At 53.6% G+C, this 12,199-nt stretch overlaps 1 protein-coding gene across 1 annotated transcript in view; it reads right to left on the bottom strand.

Moving 5' to 3' along the window:
* Rap1gap (RAP1 GTPase activating protein) overlaps nucleotides 1-5,831 on the bottom strand; it is a 62,217-nt gene extending 56,386 nt beyond the window's left edge. The window contains exon 1 of the transcript XR_012450077.1: nucleotides 5,730-5,831. The gene's annotated coding sequence lies outside the window, so the exon portion shown is untranslated. The remainder of the gene's footprint in view (nucleotides 1-5,729) is intronic.
* Between the last annotated feature and the right edge of the window lie 6,368 nt (nucleotides 5,832-12,199).

Below are 12,199 nucleotides of genomic sequence, written 5' to 3'. Positions count from 1 at the left end.
CAAGGGCTGAGCCCTCAGGCAGGGAGACTCTCCCAAGGTCGCCCTCCATCAGTCACCTCCACCTGACTCAAGGAGCGGGCTCTCCTCTGAGCTGGGATGGGGCACTTTTGCTCACAAACTTGGATCCAGAACTCAGTAGTTGAGCAGAGGGTTGTAACCTACCTGTGTCACCTCCACCTTTCTCTCTGACTTCCCCAGGGTCTAGCCTGTGTGGCCCTGAGGATGTCACAGTCTCGCAGGTGGCTCAGATATCTGTCCCCCCCACCCCCGCACCTTGTCAACAGCCCTAAGTTCTCAGGGGAACCTGGGAAACAGGTAGTTGCAAGAAACACCTCCATTCCCCAGAGACCAACACACCTGAGGCTTGCACAGAACACCCAATGGTTCCACCTCCTCCACACCCACTTCAGAGGCGGCCACACGACTTTCCCCACGCCACAGATGAACAGGCAGGGTCTGAGAGGCCAGGCCAGGCCAGGCCCCAGCAGAGCTGGGGGAACACAAGGTTTTGATTTCCTGTATGCATGGCAGCCCCAGCTGCAAGCACTCACAAGTCAGTTCCCTGTGAGATGCTACCCTGGGTCGCCTCCCTGCCCCAGGGATGGAAGATGCTGGAGCCCTCTCCTGTGCACACTCAGGGAAGATGAGGCCCAGGAAGGCAGGTGCTGGGCCATCTTACCCAGTGGAGGCAGGGCAAAGAACTGTGTCAGGCTGCTTCCTCACTCCTGGAGAATAGGCCTGAACATGTGTCCAAGGTCTGCCCTCAGAAGGCTCAGCTGGTCCCCAGTAACTTTGGGGGGATGCACATTCCTCAGCCTGGCATTCAAGGCCACAAGTAAACAGGCAGGATTCATCCCTACACACCTTTCACCAAAACCAAACCAGTGCCCTGATCACCACCTACTAGCCTTTGCCTATACTGTAGCCTGTTACGCCAGAGGAATGCCTTCCTTCTTCTCACTCTACAACCATTAACCCTACTAGCGATCACACTGCCATTTACTGATACCAACTATGTACCAGGCACTTACTCCGCAAGGGAGAAATTATCTGACTACCAAATGCCTTGGAAATGGGGAGTTATGGGGAAAAAACCATACTACCCCAAAACACTGAAGAAAAGCTTTTTTCTTACTGTAAAGCTGGGTGTCAGCGGCTCACCTCCTAGTTACTTGGAGGTTGAGATGGGGAGGATCGTGATTCTAGGCCAGCCTAGGCAAATAGTTTGCAAGTTCCTATCCCCAAAATAACCAGAACAAAATGGACTGGAGGCATAGTCCAAGCAGTAGAGCACTTGCTTTGCAAGTGCAAAGCCCTGAGTTCAAACTCTGGTCCTATCAAAAGAAAAAAAAAAAAGCTTTGAAATTTTTTTTAAAAAATCTTTTTTTCCTGGTGCTTGTTTTTCCTTCTGTGCATTTCTATGTTTCCCTGAGAACAGTTCTGTTCTTCAAAGCAGCTCCTGCCATTATGCCTGATCCTCACAAATAACATTCCTAGGTAGGAAGGCAAATAGGAGCTCATCATCCCATTCTGGTCAGAACAGTATGAGACACAGATGTAAGTGGCCTGTTAAAGTCACACGGCACAGACTAGACTTGGACTTTTTTTGAAGACAGGCTCTCATAGCCCTGGCTGGCTCAGAATTTGCAATCCTCCTACCTATGCCTCCTGATTACTGGGATTACAGCATGCAGCACCATGCCCAGTTGGACTTGGAGTCCCATCCATGGCCTTTAAGGATCCAGACAAATGCCTTCAGTGAGCTGGGCACTGCCTTGGATATTTGCCCACAGTAGTCTTTTGTTTGTTTATTTGTTTTGTTTTTGCAGAGCTGGCGATTAGAGCCAGGGCCTCACACATCCTAGGCAAGCTTTCTCCACTGCACTACGTAGCAGTCCTGCATTATTAGTTGTTTTAATCCTCTAAACAAACCCATCAGATGGGGACTATGACTCCCCCTTTATGGATAAAGAAACAAGGCTTGGGGAGATGTTGTAACTTGCTCCAGCTGTGTAGCTAGTTGGTGACAAAGTCAAAATTCGAACTCAAGTCTGCTTCCTCCCAAAGGGGCCCCAGGGGAGGGTGGCCTCATGTTGGCAGAATGAGCAAGTTGCTTGACCTCTCTGAGCCTCACTTTGGCCACAGTAACATATAATACACTGGCTGTGGCAGGGACACAAGGATGTCCATCCCAACTCCCCTCTGTGTCCCTAGTGCTTGTGAGGTGTGGGATACAGTACAAGCTCATTAAATGCTTGGTGATAGAGCAGATAAGCCTCTAGCATTGTGTCCCACACAGCAGGGGCATCCTTTGCTTTCTTCCAGTGAGGAAGGTTGGCATCGCAGGGGGACCCCTTGTTTTGGGGTGTCTCTCTACCAGCACCCCACTCACTGCCTCTTCTCCCTTCCTCCTTTCTGAGTCATTGCTTGCAAGTGCCAGTCTTTATCCCTAAAAATAGAGCACATTATGAAGGATAAAAATACCCACAACACATAAACTACAACTGCAGCCCCCTGCCCTCGGGTCCCCTCTTTCTGAGGCTGACCCTAGGGTGGTCACCCCAGGAAGTCTCAGGCCTGGCAACCCTCAACTGACCTGATATAGGCCCAGAGTTTCCAATCTGCAGTCCTCAGCCAGGGCACCCTTGTGCTCCATGTTGCCCAGCTGAGCTAAACTTTCTTTACTGGCATGGGTGAGCCGCCTTACACCTCTTTCCTCCCAGAGCTATAGCTGGGCCCAGAGAAGGAAAATGACTTGCCAGGTGCCACACAGCCAGCCAGAGGCAGGGACAGAATGACAGAATCAACACTCTGACCAATCTGGGGTGGGGATCCAGGGACCCTCGCTGCCCCCACCTGGCATCCATCTGCCCTGGAGGCCTCACCACAGACTATGGAAGCTGCTCTCAGCAGTGACTTCCCAGCGGTGCCAATCTCTGAAAGACACAACCAAGGTGCCAGGACTGGGCTCTGCCGTGTGGGAAGGTGAGAAGACATCTCCAGCTAGCCCCATCCCTGCTGGGAGGGCAAAGAGGAAACCAGGATTTGGCCCAGCATCGGGCGAAGTGGCAGAGGGCTGCTGGGAGCTTGTGCTGGGGACAATCCTGCCTTGGGAGGGACTGTGGAGTGGCAGCTTCATAAGCAGCCTCTCCCACGACTCTACAGGCATCTGTGGGTGGGGGCAGGAGAGAAGAGTTCATCGAGGGAAAAACACCAAGCAGTTTCCCAGTGTCTGTCTGTCATGCTGGCGTCACAGGAAGAGGATAAGAGGGAATAAGGTGAGGCTTGGCTGGGGGTGTTCAGAGGAGCCTCTGCCACCCCCTGGGGTGACAAGGCTGTCACATCCCACACTCAGGAAGCTGATGAAATGCAAGCGTGTGCACCCACGGTGGCCTGGGTGTGGGTGGGTGTCTGAGCATGTCTGCCAGGCTCATGTGTAAGAGTGTGGGGCCTCCACCTGTTCTTGTGTGCACATGAATCCTGACTGCATGCGGAGGAGACCATGAGGCAGGACAGGGGCTCTTTTACTGACAACCAGCCCATCTGTGTGGGACCAGGGGCAGCGTCCGGATGGCGTGTCTCATGTGTGGTGTTGGGCAGAGTGGGGCGGGGGTCTTGGCTGGAGCATGTCTGTGTGTTCCTGTGTCTGGGTCTTGGGATACTTGGGAGTCTGGCCGTGTTTGCGTTTGCGTCTGTCTGGCTGTGCTCGGGTCAGTGCTGTTTGCATAGCATGTGCGGCTGCGCAGCAGTCTCTGAGGGCTAGGACAAAGGCCTGGAAGACAGACAGGTAGTGTGGGAGACAAACCTGCCCCTGGAGTCCTCCACGGCTTCTTGGCCTTACAACTTGACAGCAGGGCAGGGGCAGGAGGTGGAGGGTAGGTTTCAGAACTCTCTCACTCCAAACCTACATAGACCTTGCTGGGGGGACCTAAGGACTGAGCACCAGACACCCCCAAGCCCAGAGGAGACTTGCTGCACTCCAAGAGGCCAGAGGAAGAGTCCGGGTGGGGTGAGGGTGGTTAGAGGAGGAGAGGGGCTCCTGAACCCCCTGCCAGGAAAGCACGTTAGGGAAGAGTTGGGCTTTGGCCAAGAAAAGCAATGAAAAGGAAGGGCTTGGTAGGGAATGTCATGGCTGTGGGAAGGGACAGGTGAGCAGGCCAGCTCTGGGCCTTCTCCCCAACCCAACCCACCTCCATCGAGAGGCAACACCCCCCCACCCCCTGCAGCAAACGGGAGCAGGCCATTGTGAGCACCTCACGCCATCACTGACCCCCTCCACCCTGCAGGATCTCCACCCTGAATCAGGAAACAGAGAATTGGAATTATAACCCCCAGCAGAAGGTAACCCAGTGACCTCATGAACTTCGCTCATCCCGTCTGAGCCTCAGTTTCCTCATTTGTGCAATGGAGACCTCAGCCTCACCTTAAAATGCTCCTGAGATGCAGAGGGTCAGTCCTTACCCTAGAGTCTTTCCCAAGGCCATTAGGCACACTCACCCTTGAATGCAGCCTTCAACTGCCAGGGAGCCTCTGAGGTCTTGCTGGGTGATGGATCAGATGGGAGCACCCCAGGGCCCAGTAGGGCCTGACTGCCACCTCCCCACTCAGCTGCTATGCCCAGGGCCCAGCTCCTGCCTAGACACAGTTTGGGGATGCCTCTACCTAAAGTTCTCTCTCATTACCTAGCACTCAAGGCCACTGCCCCCAGCTTCTTCCCTTATATGCCCTCTGACCAGGGGGCAGGGGGCAGAGCCTGGTCCCAGCCTCTCTTGGGGAGAATGTTGTCTCACCTCCCTTCATTCCTCTTTGCCTTTCTCTCCTGCTCCACATGGGGGGCTTTCTATCAGTGCCCCTCCTGCTGGCTACTTGGGGACTGGCCCTCTGACTTTGGCAGGGAGGAGAATGAAGGACAGGGACAGACATCAATATGCCAAGCAAGGGGCCAGGTGTCCTTCTTGGTTTCACCCTGAGACCTGTGCTAAGACCCCAGCAAAGACTCAGGGGTCAAGCATTGGTGGGGCCAAACTACTAAGGGTGCAGGTGGGGGGTCGCTCACCTCCTGGGCTTGTGAGTGTTGTTTCTGAAAGGTGTGTGTGTACACAAGGTTGCTTCCCCAAGCCCTAGCGGCTCACGATGGCTGGCACCAAAGGGCCTGCAGGGCATAGGGACCGCCGGGTGAATTCCCACCGGGTCCTCGGATCCTGCGGAGCCAGAGGAGGCGACGAGGGGGCGCCCGGCTGCGTGACGCGTGTGGCGGGCGGCGGGTCAGGGATAGGGGCGGGGAGAATGCGCTCTGTCCCTGGAGATGCAAGGACATCACCGCCCTGCGGGCTCAGGGTCGTTGGACCTAAGGCCCCCACTTCCCTCCACTGAAGACCGATCGCCTCCCGCTGGCGGGTGTTAGGACCGGGCCCCTCCTCGGGGTTGGAGGAACCGAGCCCACTTCTCCGCAGTCGCTCCTCGAAACCCGAGGCACCCCTCCTCAGCGACAGCGGAAAACAGGACTCGGCACCCACCCAGGGGGGTGGGACGCGCGCCCCTCCCCGCGGCCCGGACCGAGCCCCCCGCGGGGCCTCCGCGGGCTCAGCCCGGCCTCCGCCGCCCCTGTCCAGCCGGCGGCGCCCCTCCCCGCGCCCCTCGCCCCGGGTCCCCGGCAGCCAGCCGAGGGGAACCGGGGACGCGTCGGTCCCTTCCCCTCCGCAGAGCCGCAGCCGGCGCGGCGCACTCACCCACGGGCCTGGGCCGGCGCGTCCTGGGCTCGGCACTCCGGTGCCCGCGGCGGCCGCAGCAGCTCTGCCCGGACGCGGTCGGCGCTCGCCGCCGCCGCCACCGCCGCCGCCGCCGCAGTTCGGGGAGGGGACGTCACGTGACCGCCGAGCTCCTTCCCGGCGCCGCTCCCCCCTCACTGCGGAGCCCGAGCCGCGGGCGCGGGAGTGGCGGGGAGGCCCCCACCCTGCCGCGCGCCCCGAGCCGCCAGTCCCAGAGGCAGGCGCTCTGCGCCCCCATCCTACAGGTGGGGAAACTGAGGACCAGAGAGTCTAGCTCAGGGTTACACTGCCAGCTAGACAGTGGCAGGGCCTGGGAGCCCTCTGATGCAAGGGACGGAGACAACTTCTGGGGCAATTGTGGGCGACTGAAGAGGTGGGGGACGCGCCTAGCCCCCCAAGGGCGCCGTTGGAGCGGAGAGGAAGTGAGAAGCACGTGGCCTTAGCGGTGCGAGGAGGCTCAGCCCGCAGCACGTGCTGCGCCCAGGGTGCGCATCTTCCAAGAGGCCGGCGCTGACCCTCAGCACGTCTGTTAGCGACCTCTCCCCAACCTAACCCCGGAACGCAGCTGGGCCGGTTGCTCGGATGGAGAAGTGGAGGGAGAGGGCAGACAAGAGGGAACCCCAGCAAGAAGGGATGACAGAGATTGACCTTTGAGGACCAGGCAGGGGAAGAGACCTGCCCAAGGTCACACAGCAGTTAAGCCGCAGCACTGAAACTTGTGCCCGTCTGCGACGCCCTTCTTTGAAGGCTGAGTCTCAGGCTCCCTCCAGCCCACTCCCAGCACACACCGTTTTCCACTGAACTCCCCTCCAAGGGACAGCCTAGAGGAGGCAGGGAAACAAGGCTCCAGCTGTGGAGGACGATGGGTGAGGGGGCTACTGGTAGCCCCAAGATCATGTCGTCACAACACTAGTGGCAGTGGTCATGATCTCTGGTTCTTACCCCATTCTAACAACTGGGGAAACTGAGGCTGCAAAAGGGGCATCTTAACCATTTAGAATCAGCGGTGACAGGTTCCTGCAAGGTTAAGGTAGGACTTAAGGAGGGGAAATAACTCATGTATTCAGTGTATTTACTGAGTACTTGCTGTATGCCTAACCCAGCCATCATCATTTCCACCTCCCACTCTTATTTCTGCAGCCTGCATTTCATTAAGGATTAAGGAAAACATGTAAGGTCTTTGGCAATCCTTACATCTGCGTCTGCAGGACCTGAAATATGCAGACCCAATTTCAGTCCCACAGGGGACTGGGGACTAGGACCATGCTCGTGGTCCAGACTCTCACCCCAAGGGAGAAGAGAGCACCACCTACAAATGGGAAAAGGCTGAGAAGTGGGGACCAACCACTTGCCCCTTCCAGTTCCCTGTGAGGTTCTCTCCTCCAAGTTCCCGCTGGGGTGGGGAAGAGACCGCAGTCTAGGGGTTTCAAACCTCTAAGAGCACAGGAATGGCCACAGACTCCAGCTCAGTGGGTCTGAATCCTGACAATATAGTTAAGAAGTGTTATCGAGCTCATGCCTGTAAATCCTGGCTACTCAGGAGGAAGCGATCAGGAGGGTCGAAGTTGGAAGCTAGCCCAGGTAAACAGTTTCCAGAAACCCTGTCTTGAAAACACCCAACACAAAAAAGGCTAGCAGAGTGGCTTGGGGGGTAGAGCGCCTGCCTAGCAAGCATGAGGCCCTGAGTTCAAACCCCAGTATCACCAAAAAAATTTTTAAAAAGTTGGTACTGCTGGCCCTGATGACATTTTGTGAGGTGTGGGTAGAAGGTGGTGAGTTGACAGGGCAGCAGGAGGAAGGTGCTGTGGCTCCTGGAGACTCCTGTGGGCCCAACTTGTCTTTTTGACTTCCTGCCTAGGAATACACCAGGACCATGCACTTTTTCAAAGCTGTAAAAAGAGGGAAGAAATTGAGTGAGATTGGCCAGGGAACAGGGAAGGACCCAGGCAGCACGGCAACTGCCCATCAGGAATATTCTACAGAACCCAGGTCCTGAGAGACCCTTGGTGAAGTAAGCCCTAGTTAAGAAGCGATCATTGAATCCCTACAGCTTCAGGGACAGCATGCATTGGGCTAGCCTTGGCCATCTCAGACGTCCAAAACCCAGGATGCTCCTAGGCACTATGATGAAGACCCATCGTCTGGCTTCCTGTGCAGAAGCACAAGCTGGATTAACCCGTGCCCCTCCTTATTCCCTAACTCCTTTCTCAAAGGAGGGCTCTTTCCTCCACGCTATTCGACAAGACTCTCAGCTCTGTCTGTCTAATAAGGAAGGTCCTGTTGACCATCCACTCCAGACTGCTGTGTGGAGATCAAGGTGCCCCTTCTAAGCCAGAAGGAGAGGCAGGCACAGGCAGTGGTGCAGAAATGCACCAAGCCAAGGACGTGAGCTGTGTGACCTCTTCCATGATCCTTATCATTCCAGTGTTTGGCCACAGTGCCTCAAAGTTCTTCAAGGGGGGAAAGGGGCGGCAGGAGACACCAAGTGTGCCCAGTGCTGGCTGAGTAGATCAAAGAAAGAAGATTCTTCTGTGCCAGGCCTGTTTCTTCTTTATAACCATGGAGCTTTGTAATCACAGCCTTTCCTCTTTAAAACGGCCTCCTCATCAAGGGGCTTATAAATTGTCGGTCCTGGGTGGCACCATTCTCAAACTGTCAGGGCCCCTGGGGAGGAGGCAACACATACTTGCTGTAAGGAGCTGGGTGCAGAGCAGAGCCTGGCATGGAGCCTGGCTTCTGAAGGGAAGATTGGACAAAGGCCCTGGAGCTTTGCTTTCTCCGTCCTATTTCAATCCAAACCACTCAGCACTGACCACTCACGCATGGCTGCCTCTGGGCACAGTTCTCTTCCTCAAACACTTAATACATAGTGACCCAGCCACCACCTTGCTCCTCCAATTGCTGAGAAATGAAAGCTGCTTTCAAAAACCCTGACATCTCAGAAAACTATAGAATGAATAGTATCCTACTTGTATCCTATGCCAGCCAGGATCAAGTAAAGTGGGGCAGGACCCCCAGTAGGAAAGAGCACATGTGGGAAATCCTCCAGGCAGGCATCCACCAATCACCAAGACAGGTTGTGTGTGGAAGGGAGGGAGGTGGAACAGTTTCAGGCATGGCTGGGAGAGAGCAGTTCCATCCCAGGGAGAACAAGGCAAGAGGAGGAGGAGTTGGTACCAGCACATCTGTCAGGGAAGGACCTGATGTAAACATGGCAGAGGATGACACACACTTTGGTGTCATGAATGTGAACACAGCAATAAGTCCCCATTTGTTTTGGAGGGACTGGAGTTTGAATTCAGAGCTTCACACTTGCAAAGGAAGTACTCTATTGCTTAAGCCACACCTCCAGTCCATTTTGCTCTGGTTATTTTAGAGATAGGGTCTCATGAGCTATTTGCCCAGGCTGGCCTTCAACTGCAATCGTCCTGATTTCAGCCTCCCAAGTAGCTAGGATCACAGGAGTGAGCCACCCAGACCCAGAAAGAAGTCCCTGTTTTGAGCTCAACAGAGAAAACTCTAAAGGTGAGAAGAGCCCTGGTCAGAAGCTCCTGAAACATTCATTCACCTATCCAACAGAGAACACCATGTGACACATGGAACACGCTGTGATGGCCCGAGTCCTGTTCTCAGGGAGCTAGATAATCCAGCATTAACTAGGCTGATTTGTTTTCTGGGATGGATGATTTAGGTAAGCAGACATAAAATCCTACCCTAAAAGGCTCCCTGTTCAAAAAAAAACCAAAAAAAAAAAAAAACAGCACACTCCAGCTCCAGAACCATAGACAGTCTAGTATGGCTCGGAACCTCTTTCATCAAGAGAGCCAGTGATAATGTGGATGGCTGAGATGCTGAAAAGAAACAGACACAAACCAATCAAAGAGGTGAGTTACCGACTTGACAGGTCCTTAGAGGTAGCCTTTTGGAGACTTTCCAAATGCACTTCCCCAGCTTCCTCAAGGGAACAGATTGAGTGTGAGGAGAGGATCTGAAGCATTGAGAACCCATGGTCTCCTTTCACCAGGCCAGGTCCACATTTGACAACTTCTGCACAGCCAACTGCTTTACAGGGAGAACACGGAGGCCCAAAGGGGAACAGACTTGCCCTGGATCATAAAGGAAGCTGGTTGCTACTTGCAGTTTGCTGTTCCCTTGGTAACAAAACACAAGGGGGTGAGGGCAGGAAGGCCCAGATACGGCTGTGCAGAGGCCAGTGTGCGCCAATCGGCAACAGTCCAATCCAGGCAGTGGCTGCTAGGCCTCTGGCTTCCCTGGAGTGTCCCCCACTTCCTGTGGCCCAGGGCGTGCCCAGCCTGGCAGCACTAGCAGAGATATGGAACCCAGAAGTCATTCCAGCTGCTGTAAGGCCCTGGCCTATGAGGTGTTAGCCAAGCAAGCCCTTCAAGGCTGTTTTCTTTTTTTCCTTTTTCTGAGCATGTTGGGTTCAGGGGATAATGCCTTCTATTTAAGATCAATGCAACAACTGGGTGATTATGTTGAACAAGTTCTTAGGGCTCCCTCAAGGAGGGACACAGACAGTCTCACCACAGGATTGTGAAGATGCCATGAGAAGGCCACTGTGCACATGGCATTGAGCTGGCTCTGCAGGGGCACACACAGCAAACTTGCCAGGGAGACACAGTAAATGTCTGGCCAGTAATAAGCTGGCGCAGGTCCCAATTCTAAAGGCAGAACAATGTCTCCTCCAAGAGGCCATACAACTCCTGGCGAGTCATAGTGAGTTCCATGACCTACTCCTTCCTAAAATCTAGGTAGGCTCACAAAAAAATATATAGGGCTGGAAGTGTGGCTCAAGTAATAGAGCACTTGCCTAGCAAGTTTAAGTTCTTGAGTTCAAACCCCAGTATGGGGGGGAGACACCTGTATGCTACCATGCAAAGTTATGTGATAGCAGTGTGGTATATTAATTTGATAGAACTAGTTCTGGGGTTTACTTGTTGGAGGAACGACACAAGAAGAACCTCTTGATATTCTCTAGTCTCAAACATTATTATTCACTAAGATTCAACACAAAATAAAAAAATACCCAATTCTAAAAAGCAGGAAGTAGCCTCTAAGCAATGGCCATAGTCTTTTGATGCTTCATGCTGCCCTAAGCCTGCACAGCTCTGCCTCTAAGGCCCCAGGCATTTTTTGGATGTTCTTGATGATGACAATCAAAATAACTGAAGCTGCCCTTCTGAGACCAGAACTGTCCGTCACAAAGACATAAATCCTCAACACACATTCTGTGTGTCGAATACCTTTCCACACGACCCTGCACATAAACAGGAACTCAAGCAAGCTTGCTGTCTGGCCACTGGCTTCCATATTATTATGGGCTACAAAGGAAGGTTTATGCAGCAGAATGACTGAACATCTGGCTGGCCCTCAGTGGAGGAGGAAGGGCTCCCAGCAAAAGGTATGACCTAGGGCTGGTGGAGGGCTCAGGTAGTAAGAATGCCGGCCTAGCAAGTGTGAGGTCCTGAGTTCAAGTGATGCCAAAAAAAAAAAGTTCCCAGACAAGAGGCCTGGAAAGCTTCACTATGTGGCTTTAAGGCCTCTCTAGAAACTTGCAGGGAAAAAAGTTCCCATATTACCTTAGTACATCTTACAAATTACAAAGAATAATGCAAAACATTTTACCCAATAATATTTATTGCTTCATCCACGGTGCTGTAGGGTAGATAAGAAAGCAAAAACTGCCATTCGGACATGAAGTCAGATTTGATAGCTTTTCTTGGTTATAAGGTAAATGGTGGTTACCTGCATCAAAGATGCCCCAACTTCTAAGACCCGCAACACATGCCACCTGTGCAGTATGCAGGGTTGGTAGGCTTCTCAGCCTATGTGACAACCCAGCCGGCTGGGAAACCAGCTTGGGGTACCTGGGTCTCTGGACTTGCACTGCTTCCCTGCACACACAACTCAGCCGAGGATGGATGACTGGGTACGCAACTGTTCGAGGCAGTGGCTACCCTTTTGCAAATGTCAGTAATTCAGGATTCCTTAAGGGACTCCAATAACGTTGATGGTCAGATGCCTGGACAGTACTCCTGCCCATGAGACATCCAGGGTTGGGGGACGGTGATGCTGGCCAGTGCCTTACCGAGGGGCGTGCTAAGGATGACAATCTTAAATGAAAGCTCTACTTCTCACTGGCCTGCACTTTGTCCCTAGTGCCCTGTACACTGAGCATACTGTGCACTGGCTCACCCCCAACAGGAAAGACGGGCTTTCCTGCTTAGTTCACTTCAGCAGTTTGTTTAGAGATAAGTCATCCCTTGAGTATTTAAAACAGGTTATTCAACCCAAGCGTTAGCTTCTTATATTAACCACCATCTGATCAACAAGTCTATGACACAACAATCAACTGAACATTTGTGAGGCAGAAAACTCACTTTCGAGTATGATTATACAGAAACAAAGGG

The sequence above is a fragment of the Castor canadensis genome, chromosome 7, assembly GCF_047511655.1.
Source record: "Castor canadensis chromosome 7, mCasCan1.hap1v2, whole genome shotgun sequence".
NCBI classification, from domain to species: domain Eukaryota; kingdom Metazoa; phylum Chordata; class Mammalia; order Rodentia; family Castoridae; genus Castor; species Castor canadensis.
This window is presented reverse-complemented; position numbering and strand designations above follow the sequence as displayed.